This window comes from Anopheles funestus (assembly GCF_943734845.2).
Source record: "Anopheles funestus chromosome X unlocalized genomic scaffold, idAnoFuneDA-416_04 X_unloc_56, whole genome shotgun sequence".
Lineage (NCBI taxonomy): Eukaryota > Metazoa > Arthropoda > Insecta > Diptera > Culicidae > Anopheles > Anopheles funestus.
In genome coordinates, this window is record NW_026045183.1 from 78,283 (window position 1) to 90,000 (window position 11,718).

Below are 11,718 nucleotides of genomic sequence, written 5' to 3' on the forward strand. Positions count from 1 at the left end.
GTCCAACTTGCACCATTTTTGGCCCATATTTGCCCCATAGCTCCGGCGGTATCCAAGATATGGCCACACTTTCTTCTGGCCATGGGTAGATGGCACTTGTGGCTAGATTTCTTCCATGCACCACTAATCGCTACCATGTCTGTGGCCGGAGCTATTCACGAAAGCGCCTCGCGCACTTGGTCGGATTTTTGGTCCAACTTGCACCATTTTTGGCCCATATTTGCCCCATAGCTCCGCCGGTATCCAAGATATGGCCACACTTTCTTCTGGCCATGGGTAGATGGCACTTGTGGCTAGATTTCTTCCATGCACCACTAATCGCTACCATGTCTGTGGCCGGAGCTATTCACGAAAGCGCCTCGCGCACTTGGTCGGATTTTTGGTCCAACTAGCACCATTTTTGGCCCATATTTGCCCCATAGCTCCGCCGGTATCCAAGATATGGCCACACTTTCTTCTGGCCATGGGTAGATGGCACTTGTGGCTAGATTTCTTCCATGCACCACTAATCGCTACCATGTCTGTGGCCGGAGCTATTCGACGAACAACCATCGCATTTACCTAGGTACTTTTTCGGATTTTTGGTCCAACTTGCACCATTTTTGGCCCATATTTGCCCCATAGCTCCGCCGGTATCCAAGATATGGCCACACTTTCTTCTGGCCATGGGTAGATGGCACTTGTGGCTAGATTTCTTCCATGCACCACTAATCGCTACCATGTCTGTGGCCGGAGCTATTCACGAAAGCGCCTCGCGCACTTGGTCGGATTTTTGGTCCAACTTGCACCATTTTTGGCCCATATTTGCCCCATAGCTCCGCCGTATCCAAGATATGGCCACACTTTCTTCTGGCCATGGGTAGATGGCACTTGTGGCTAGATTTCTTCCATGCACCACTAATCGCTACCATGTCTGTGGCCGGAGCTATTCACGAAAGCGCCTCGCGCACTTGGTCGGATTTTTGGTCCAACTTGCACCATTTTTGGCCCATATTTGCCCCATAGCTCCGCCGGTATCCAAGATATCGCCACACTTTCTTCTGGCCATGGGTAGATGGCACTTGTGGCTAGATTTCTTCCATGCACCACTAATCGCTACCATGTCTGTGGCCGGAGCTATTCACGAAAGCGCCTCGCGCACTTGGTCGGATTTTTGGTCCAACTAGCACCATTTTTGGCCCATATTTGCCCCATAGCTCCGCCGGTATCCAAGATATGGCCACACTTTCTTCTGGCCATGGGTAGATGGCACTTGTGGCTAGATTTCTTCCATGCACCACTAATCGCTACCATGTCTGTGGCCGGAGCTATTCGACGAACAACCATCGCATTTACCTAGGTACTTTTTCGGATTTTTGGTCCAACTTGCACCATTTTTGGCCCATATTTGCCCCATAGCTCCGCCGGTATCCAAGATATGGCCACACTTTCTTCTGGCCATGGGTAGATGGCACTTGTGGCTAGATTTCTTCCATGCACCACTAATCGCTACCATGTCTGTGGCCGGAGCTATTCACGAAAGCGCCTCGCGCACTTGGTCGGATTTTTGGTCCAACTTGCACCATTTTTGGCCCATATTTGCCCCATAGCTCCGCCGGTATCCAAGATATGGCCACACTTTCTTCTGGCCATGGGTAGATGGCACTTGTGGCTAGATTTCTTCCATGCACCACTAATCGCTACCATGTCTGTGGCCGGAGCTATTCGACGAACAACCATCGCATTTACCTAGGTACTTTTTCGGATTTTTGGTCCAACTTGCACCATTTTTGGCCCATATTTGCCCCATAGCTCCGCCGGTATCCAAGATATGGCCACACTTTCTTCTGGCCATGGGTAGATGGCACTTGTGGCTAGATTTCTTCCATGCACCACTAATCGCTACCATGTCTGTGGCCGGAGCTATTCGACGAACAACCATCGCATTCACCTTCTCGTTGCACTTCTTCGGGAATTTGGTGCAACCAAGTTTTCACTATAACTTGGTCATTTTCCGTCCATCGGACATGCGGTTTTGGGTGTCGATACTTGACACCGCGCGCTACAATATGTTCCTCCACGACCATGTGGTCCGATGCTTCCAACAGGAGCTATTCGAGGAGTACCGATTTTTCACCATTAAAAATGCTCGTTTTTGCACCAACTTTTGCCTATAACTCAGGCTGTATCGATCGGATCTTCAATCTTGAAAAAGTTTTGGATAGGTGGCATCAAATGCTACATTTCGTTCTTCCACGTCAACTTTGTCCGATGTCTAGCAAAAAAGTTATTCGCGAACCAAGTCCAGAACCCATGCAATGGCTGCCCACATTGCATACATCACGGCGGTTAACTCTCGTTACTCTATACCGAGGACTTGGTACTTTTTCAGGCATTCGTTGCTACTTCTCGGTTCATGATATTCGTTTACGGTCTTCACTAGGGCATTTGGTGCTCCTTATCGGTTCATGATATTCGTTTACGGTCTTCACTAGGGCATTTGGTGCTCCTTATCGGTTCATGATATTCGTTTACGGTCTTCACTAGGGCATTTGGTGCTCCTTATCGGTTCATGATATTCGTTTACGGTCTTCACTAGGGCATTTGGTGCTCCTTATCGGTTCATGATATTCGTTTACGGTCTTCACTAGGGCATTTGGTGCTCCTTCTCGGTTCATGATATTCGTTACGGTCTTCACTAGGGCATTTGGTACTGGGCTTCCCACTTTCTACTGATCGATCCATACTCACTTGCGTGCACCTAGCCTAGGAAGGTTTCCTATGGCTTCCCATCTTTCTACTGATCGATCCATACTCACTTGCGTGCACCTAGCCTAGGAAGGTTTCCTATGGCTTCCCATCTTTCTACTGATCGATCCATACTCACTTGCGTGCACCTAGCCTAGGAAGGTTTCCTTGGGCTTCCCATCTTTCTACTGATCGATCCATACTCACTTGCGTGCACCTAGCCTAGGAAGGTTTCCTATGGCTTCCCATCTTTCTACTGATCGATCCATACTCACTTGCGTGCACCTAGCCTAGGAAGGTTTCCTATGGCTTCCCATCTTTCTACTGATCGATCCATACTCACTTGCGTGCACCTAGCCTAGGAAGGTTTCCCTTTGGTACCGACTCCATCTACGCACTCGATATAACCTAGGTACTTGGTACCGATGATGGTTAACACTCAAGCATTTCTTGCATCCTGCGTGCAAGGTACCAATTTTCACTTCTCAGGTGCGTTTATGAGCCCGCATTAATCCAATATCGCTCTGATGGCCTTTCTTATTATTTCATCCGATAGCCCTTGCCAAAAGCTACCAAAAGTTCCTCCACGGCCATGTGCTCCGACGCTTAGTTTAGGAAATATTCGAAAAAATTCAAAATAGGAAGCATTTTCTTATTGGAAAATCACCTTAAATCGATGGCCATTTTTTGGGCAAAAACTTTAACGTCTTCCCGACTTTGCGGGAATTGCGAATTTTAGGCACCCAGAGAAAATCTTTTACTTTAAGGGGGCGGCCGCGAAGTTGCCCAAAGTCTCGGACACAAAAATTCTCAAGTTCCCCACTCTAGTAAATCGCCCTATGAGTATCTCCTGGCCCGCGAGCTCTGCGAGCGGGCCAGCTTCGGCGATTTTTGCCTTTTCGCCTAGGCGGTTCTTCTACGAAATTGGTCCACAGCTTTTGCTCAGAAAGCTAGCATTTGTTGCAACAGTTAGGTACTTGGTACCACATTTTGGTATCCATTTGGGCATTTGTGGCAACTACTCGGTACTTTGGCCCACATTTCGCTCTACTCGGGCTTCTATGGTGGTACTTGTCGGTACTTCTGGCCAACTTAGGCCAATTGGGTGCAACTTGTGGGTACTCTGTGGGTACTTTAGGGCGTATTGTGTCTTTCGGGTGAACCTTCGCTATACTTCATGGGTACTGATGGCCAACTTAGGAACATTCAGTGCAACCTTTGGGCCTAAGGAAATTTGTCCAACTCTTTGGACTTAGAAAATTTTCTGGACTTAGAAAATTTTCTGGACTTGTAAAAATTTTCAAATGTTCAATTTGGCCCACATTTCGCTCTACTCGGGCCTCTATGGTGCTACTTGGCGGTACTTTTGGCCAACTTAGGCCAATTGGGTGCTCTTTGTGGGTACTCTATCGGTACTTTTGGCCAACTTAGGCCAATGGGGTGCTATATGTGGGTGCTCTATCGGTACTTTTGGCCATGTTAGGCCCATTCGGTGCTATTTGTGGGTACTCTATCGGTACTTTTGGCCATGTTAGGCCCATTCGGTGCTATTTGTGGGTACTCTATCTGTACTTTTGGCCAACTTAGGCCAACTCAGTGCTACTTGTGGGTACTCTATCGGTACTTTTGGCCAACTTAGGCCAACGCGGTGCTATTTGTGGGTACTCTATCGGTACTTTTGGCCAACTTAGGCCCATTCGGTGCTATTTGTGGGTACTCTATCGGTACTTTTGGCCAACATAGGCCAATTGGGTGCTACTTGTGGGTGCTCTATCGGTACTTTTGGCCAACTTAGGCCAACTGGGTGCTATTTGTGGGTACTCTATCGGTACTTTTGGCCAACATAGGCCAATTGGGTGCTACTTTTGGGTGCTCTATCGGTACTTTTGGCCAACTTAGGCCAACTGGGTGCTATTTGTGGGTACTCTATCGGTACTTTTGGCCAACTTAGGCCAACTCAGTGCTACTTGTGGGTACTCTATCGGTACTTTTGGCCAACTTAGGCCCATTCGGTGCTATTTGTGGGTACTCTATCGGTACTTTTGGCCAACTTAGGCCAACTCAGTGCTACTTGTGGGTACTCTATCGGTACTTTTGGCCAACTTAGGCCAATTGGGTGCTCTTTGTGGGTGCTCTATCGGTACTTTGGGACATATTATGTCCTTCGGGTGAACCTTCTCGATACCTCATGGGTACTTGTGGCCAACTTAGGAAAATTCAGTGCAACCTATGGGCCTTTGGAAATTGTTCCAACACTTTGGACTTAGAAAATTTTCTGGACTTAGAAAATTTTTTGGACTTAGAAAAATTTTCAACTTCTGTATCTTCTTCATCATGTTCCATTTTGTGGGACTTAGAAAATTTTCTGGACTTAGAAAATTTTTTGGACTTAGGAAATTTTTCAACACTTGTAAAATTTTTGTTCCTTCTTTGAAGAAGAATACTTTCCACTATTAGCTTCTTTCTCTTTTTCTTCTTAGTTGTCTTCTTATTTTCGGTCCGAGAGCGCCGACACTTGTAAAATTATCTAAGTCCGAAGACTTTTGGAATGAACCAAAAGTCTTCGAACACAATACATCAACCCTATCAACATCAAGTGGCAACCCGAAGGAAGCGCAGCGGCCAGCCCATGTACAACGCGAAGTTGTAGCATGCAACCAACCAACCGCTAACCTCCAACGGCACTCAATGTATTCGTTACACATGGGCGCACCTGCACCACACTGTCGTGACCATCCAACGAGCCGTCGGTTCGGTCGTGTGTTACAAGCACCCCATCACATAGGCATAGAGTCACCACACAGTGTTCTTCAACACTCTCGTCACATGGTGCAAGTCACGGTACGCACCACCAATGTGCACTGGTTGGCCAATTCCAGCACACACGGGGCGCGCACGCGCAAGCACTAACCACCAAGCATGGGTCGCCTGAGAGGATCGATGCGAACGCATCTCTACAACTTGAAGCTCCCAGCCTGTAGTCCCGTCGTTTGCGGGCGGTCGTAGGTGTCGAAACTAGTGATATCCACAGTCGGCAAGCTCGTCCACCGGTGTTCCCAACATGTATGGTACTAACACGTGCAGCGCGAACCCGCCCTTTGCGGCCTAGTAGTAAGCGGGGATGAGACGCCAGTGTGCCAATGGACAGCACGGACGGTTCTCGGAGGGTTGTTAGGCCCGCTAGCTTACGACCACCTAATGGGTATAAGAAGCGCTATCAGCTCGGATTGGATACGACCTTAGAGGCGTTCAGGCATAATCCAGCGGACGTAGCGTCATACCATAGTCCGTTCGAACTAGTATTGAGCCAGTGGTCCGTACCTGTGGTTCCTCTCGTACTGCACAGGAATTCCGTTAAGATAGCGACAAACAATGCACACCAGTAGGGTAAAACTAACCTGTCTCACGACGGTCTAAACCCAGCTCACGTTCCCTTGAAAGGGTGAACAATCCTACGCTTGGTAAATTTTGCTTTACAATGATAGGAAGAGCCGACATCGAAGGATCAAAAAGCCACGTCGCTATGAACGCTTGGCGGCCACAAGCCAGTTATCCCTGTGTATTGTCACCTGGGTGCTGACAAGTGAAGATGTGGTAAACAAACGCTCCGTCAAGAAGTGGTGAAAATTTGGTGAAAATCGTAATAAAATCGTTTTAAAAGTGTCAAAATCGTGCTTAGAGCACCCGATTTACCCAAAAATAGTGAAGTTCGGCCAAAAAACGACAATTTTTGTGCAAATACAGTTTTGTTGTGTTTTTGCCCCCTCCGGGAGCACCAAAGTGAACCGGTGTTCAGGTGTGCAAAAAATCACCTCTTTTCCTGCCGGAAGAGGTTGATTTAAGGTAAATCGTGGCCGCTGAAGCCGATAAAACGGTTTCCGAGTCGATCGGAGCAGTGGAAGTGCGACAAAAAACGATATTTTGGTGCCCATACATTTTGTATGGGGAACTTTGGACACTCACAGCTCAGTGAATTTTGAACGGATTTGGACCGGATATGTTTTAAATCGTGTGCGGAGTGCCAAAGAAGTGATTTTGTGAAAAAACCGCATCAAAATCGGTGATTTAAGTGCTGAAAAAAGTGGAAAACATTTTTGCAACACGTGTTGACAGTACTGCCCAGGCGGCATTTCCCAAGGTGTATAATATTGAGTGTATTATAAAGTGGAAAATTTTTATCGCCTGATCGGTTCCGTGAGTGTTGGAGGTGGTTGAGCTCGGAGAGACGATTCGGGGAAAATTTTTCCCCCCGCTCCCACCTCACCCCATCGCCCTCAGTGACCCCCGGTCTTATTAAGGCCTTATCAAGGTGCAGGAAATTTTGGACTTCGCCGGAAAATTACACAAGTGCAGTGGAAAATTCCGGTTTTGTGCTGGAAAATTCGGGGACCTCCAGACGCACCCCCTGGATTTTTTCTGGACCTCCAGCACCCCCCCCGCATTTTCCGGATTTCCTTATTAAGGCGTTAAAAAGGTGAGAAACATAAAAACGCTGTGAAAAATTATTTGCGGGCTGCAAAAAATTTCGGTTTTGGGCTCTAAAATTCGGGGACCACTTGCCACACCCCCTGAAAATTTTCCGCGCCCCCACCACCCACCCACCGCCCCCCCCGGATCAGGAATCGCGGATTTTTGGTGGATTTTCGGGTTTTTCGCCATTTTCGGGTGAAAGGAGAGGAGATAGGAGCTTGGTGTGTTCGGGAGTTTTGCTCAGGAGGGGCAATTACATCTAGCCCCCCACCCCCCTGGGTCATTTTCCACCCCCCCTGGCCAATTCGGCATTTTTGGGGGTCTAGCTCGGTCTTGATAAATCGTGGAACGACCTAACGTGACGAAACACCACCTCCCTGAACGATTTTACTGCTCGAATACCATTTCTGCTGTGGTGGTTCTCACGGGGCAGTCCGCTGCTGGCGTCCTCCCGTGAGGGGGAGTAAATCCAGCATAAAGTGCGGAAAATGTCAGTATCTGGGCGATCCCTTCGTCCCAGGGCTGACTCATCCGACGTGAGACCGGCCAAGCTTCCGCAGATTATGGAGGCGAAAGTGGCCGTGACTAGAGTGTCCCTACCGACAATGAAGCCAGCTAGCTCGGAGATGGTCGAGCTGAGGAAGCTCATGAGTGAGACTTCCCTCACTAATGAGCAGCTACTGTCGACAATTCAGGACCTGCAGCAGGAGCTCTCGGCTCTCCGTCAGCGTATGGACGCCAACGCCGAGCAGGCTCGGATTGATATGCAGCAGGTTCAGGAGCGTGCTCGTCAGGAGCTACAGGCGGTCCAGGAGCAGGCTCGCCAGCGTGAAGAGCGGCTTCGGGAAGAACACATGAAGGACCGGCAGGCGCTGAACGAGCTTATCCTGCAGTCGATTGGCGCCAAGAATGTGACTGCTCAGGGTTACTACGCCAGCATCGCCGAGGAGCAGCGCACGTGGGCAGAGGTGGCCAGTAGTGAGCCGGTTAAGCGCGTGCAGCGCAAGCGTGGCAATCGCCGTGGTAAGGCGCAGCCATCACAACAGCAGCAGCAGCAGCAACAAATCCGGCAGCAACAGCCATCCCAGCAGCGTCAGCAGCAGCAGACACGCCAGCAGTGGCCGGCGTTGCAGAAGCGGCAGCAGACGCAACAGCAGGGGCCAACGTTACAACAGCAGCAGCAGACGCGACAGCAGCGGCCAACGGTGCAGCAGCAGAGCCAGCCGCGACAACAGCAACAGCAGAGTCAACAAAAGCCGACTCGCCGTAACGTGCGTCCAGACACCATCGAAGTGGCGCCGGCAGTAGGTACAACCTGGACGCAGGTGTATCTGAAGCTACGTACGGCCCCAGAACTGGAAGAGGTCCGCACGGCTATCGGGATGGGCCGGCGAACGGCACAGGATCATCTCCGTGTCCCCATTAGTCGAAGCGCGGACAGTGAGGCACTCGCGGATAAGATCCAGAGTGTCATTGGCGAAATGGGTGCAGTGCGAGTGCTGACTGAGATGGGTGAGCTGCTGATCACCCATGTCGACTCGCTGGCCACCGTTGATGAGGTGAAGGAGGCGATTCGGGCTAAGCTTGGAGTAGCCCCGGGCATCACCTTCTGTGAAGTTTGGGAGCTGAGCGATGGCACGAAGCGCGCACGTGTTCGTCTTCCGCTGGTAAAGGCGCAGCAGCTGTACGAGGCAAAACTGTCTCTTTGCCAGTGCATCAGCGTGGCTCATGAGGTCCCTCGTCGTCCGATCTCCCAGCGTCGCTGTCTGCGGTGCCTGGAAACGGGGCACATCGTGCGGGACTGTCGGAATGAAGCGGACTACCGAGGCAAATGCTTCCGCTGTGGCAGCACCGGTCATCTGGCGAAAGCCTGCGCTTTGGAGCCCAAATGCCTTAAGTGTGGTGGCCCGCACAACATCGGTCACCAGAGCTGTGGACAACTGCCGGCACCGTGCCAGGTGTGAGGCAACAACTGCGAGTGTTGCAGGCGAACCTGGGTGGTGGACGCACCGCACAGGATTTCGTTCTGCAATCCGCTCGGACTGAGCGGATCGACGTGCTGCTGCTTTCGGAGGTGTACCGGCCTCCGGAGAACAACGGAACGTGGTCAGTGGACTCATCGGGGGCAGTGGCCGTGGTGGCCACCGGAGCATATCCCATCCAGCGTGTGTGGCGCAGCCCAACGCCCGGATTGGTGGCCGCCCAGATTGGAGGAGTTGTTTTCGTCAGCTGCTATGCTCCTCCACGACTGACTCTCGGTGAGTTCGAGCATTTTCTTGAGGCGCTCGAACTGGAGGCACTTTCCCATCATCACGTCGTAGTGGCAGGCGACTTCAACGCCTGGCATGAGGAGTGGGGAAGCGAGCGGAACACCGTGCGAGGTGAGGCGCTGCTCAACACCATCGAGCAGCTTGGGCTGAGGATCCTCAACCAGGGAACAACCCCAACGTTCGTCGGGAACGGTGTTGCCACACCCAGCGTCGTGGATGTGTCGTTCGCGAGCGAGACTATCGCACGCCCCGACACATGGGCAGTGGCTCCTGACTCGTTGGCGCGGTTTTATACGGCTTCCGACCACCGGTACATCCTTTACACCGTCGGGCCGTCCTCCTCACCTCAGCTCCAACGTCAGCAGCAGCACCAAAGCCAGAACCAGCGACCGCAGCAGCAGCGGCATCATCGGCGGCAACAACAACAGCAAAATCGCCGGCGACAGCAGCAGCACGACCAGCAGCGGGTACGAGGCCACCAGTCAAGCAGGAGATGGAAGGCTTCGCAGTTTTCAGCCGAGGCGTTCCGAGCAGCACTTAGCGCAGCGAACTTCGTGGAGCGAGCAGTAAACCAGGAGGGGATGGTCGATGCCATGTTGCGGGCATGCGACCAAACGATGGCGCGGATCACCTCGTCGCACCGTGATCCCCATCGAGCCCTCTTCTGGTGGACACCGGAGCTCACACGCCTTCGTGAGGAATGTGCAGCAGCTCGCGACCGTATGGTTGCCACGGTCGATTTGCAGGAGCGCAGCATCGCAGCAGCGCACCACCGGACTGCGAGGCGGGCCATGGAGAAGGCGATTCGGGCCAGCAAGCGCACTGAGTTTGATGAGCTCATCCGACTGGCGGAGGAGAACGAGTTCGGAGCAGGGTACCGGACTGTCATGTCTCGGATTCGTGGCAGTTACGTGCCTCCCGAGACTGACAAGGAGGAGCTGCTACGCATCTCTGGGGACCTGTTTCCGACTCACCCGGCTGTCGAGTGGCCGGCAGAGGAGGACGTCGAGGATGGGCAGTCGCTGATGCCTGTCACCACGCGAGAGCTGCTGGACATCGTGGCGTGCATGGCCAACCGGAAGGCGCCGGGATTGGACGGGATCCCCAATGCAGCCGTGAAGACAGCGATCAGGGAGTACCCGGAGGTCTTCTGCCGTCTGTACCAGGACTGTCTCGACCGTGGCGAGTTTCCTTCGTCATGGAAGAGGCAGCGCTTGGTGCTGCTGCCAAAGCCTGGCAAACCTCCCGGGGAAAGCTCCTCGTACCGGCCGTTGTGCATGCTAGACGCACTCGGCAAGGTGTTGGAGCGCCTGATCCTGTCCCGGTTGAATCTTCACCTTGAGGACCCTGAAGCCCCACGACTGTCGGATCACCAGTACGGCTTCCGGAAGGGGCGATCCACCATCAGCGCGATCCAGCGAGTTGTGGAGATGGGAAGGACGGCCAAGTCCTTCCGCCGGACTAACCAGCGAGACAACCGCTGCCTGATGGTGGTAGCGTTGGACGTCCGCAACGCGTTCAACACCGCGTCCTGGCAGTCCATCGCCAACGTGCTGCGTGAGAAAGGCGTTCCATCCCCGCTGCGAAGGATAATTCGCAGCTACTTCAAGGACCGGCGGTTAATCATCGAAACCAGTGAGGGACCCGTCGAGCAGCACATCAGCGCGGGAGTTCCGCAGGGCTCCATTCTGGGGCCAACCTTGTGGAACGTGCTGTACGACGGGGTCCTGGGAGTGTCGCTGCCACAGGGGACCGAGCTAGTCGGTTATGCCGACGACTTGGTTCTTCTCGTCCCGGCGGTGACTCCCGAAGCCGCGGCCTTGAAGGCCGAGACAGCTGTCGCATCGATTGGAGAATGGCTGACTCGTCACCGTCTCTCCCTGGCGCCCGAGAAGACTGAGATGACGATCATCTCCAGCCTGAAGAGACCACCGTCGGTCTCCATCAACATCGGCGGTGTAGTGGTTCCCTTCTCCCGGTCCATCCGCTACCTGGGAGTCTGGCTCCAGGATCATCTATCCTGGCTCCCTCACGTCGAGAAGGCAGCGGCGAAGGCGGAGAAAGTCGCCCAGGCGGTGGCACGGCTTCTGCCGAATCACAGCGGCCCGAAATCGTCTCGAGCCCGCCTGCTGGCGGCTGTAGCGGATTCCATCCTTCGCTACGGAGCCCCAGTATGGTCGGAAGGCTTGGAAAGACAGCAATGCCGCAGGCTTGTTGGTCGAGTACAGCGCAAGACGGCGATTCGGGTCTG